Consider the following 832-nt stretch of genomic DNA (forward strand, 5'->3'; position numbering starts at 1 on the left):
ACTTTAAGTCGATTTGAAAACAAATGACGAAAACGGACGGATTTCCAGGTTTTTACTACTTGTGAACACAGTCTCCCTTGTACCGCGGCTGCTAGTTTTTCTGTGGTGCAAAATTGTAAGGTCCTAGCTCAAGTCCTACGCACCAAAGAAGGGTAAAAAGTCAATAATCGATAACTAAAACTTGAATTGTACTACTTCTTACTGCCTATTACATCAGCTTAGAAGCCTCTTATGTGTTCTGCTATGCTGCATTTAGTGTCTCCGCATACCGCAGCACGCGACATAGATTTGCAGTCCATAAATGTAACCGTTTCAGAGAGAAGACCGGCCAATGTGACGATCTAGCTAAAAGCCTATTCGATAACAAATGTCGAAAACGGACTGATTTCTCTGTTTTTTACGACAAATTAACACTTTTCACATTCTCTCGTGCAACGCGGCTGCTAGACCTCCCGTCATGCAAAATCGAAAGGTCCTAGCTCATGTCAAAGGCACCAAAGGCTAAAAACACAATAATCGATATCTAAAACTTGTATTGTATTACTTCTTACTGGCTATTACATCAACTTTGAAGCTTCTTCAGTGTTCTACTATGGTGCATTTAGTGTCTCCGCGTACCGCAGCACGCGACATAGCTTTACAGACGATAAATGTAACCGTTTTAGAGAGAAGAGCGGCCAATGTGACGATCTGGCATAAGTCGATTCGATAGCAAATGACGAAAACGGGCGGGTTTCTCAGGTTTTCACTACATATGGACACTTTTGCACATTCCCCCGAGCAACGCGGCTACTAGAGCTCCCTTCATGCAAAATCTGAAGGTCCTAGTTCA

This window comes from Schistocerca gregaria, unplaced genomic scaffold (genome assembly GCF_023897955.1).
Source record: "Schistocerca gregaria isolate iqSchGreg1 unplaced genomic scaffold, iqSchGreg1.2 ptg000698l, whole genome shotgun sequence".
In the NCBI taxonomy this organism is placed as follows: Eukaryota; Metazoa; Arthropoda; class Insecta; order Orthoptera; family Acrididae; genus Schistocerca; species Schistocerca gregaria.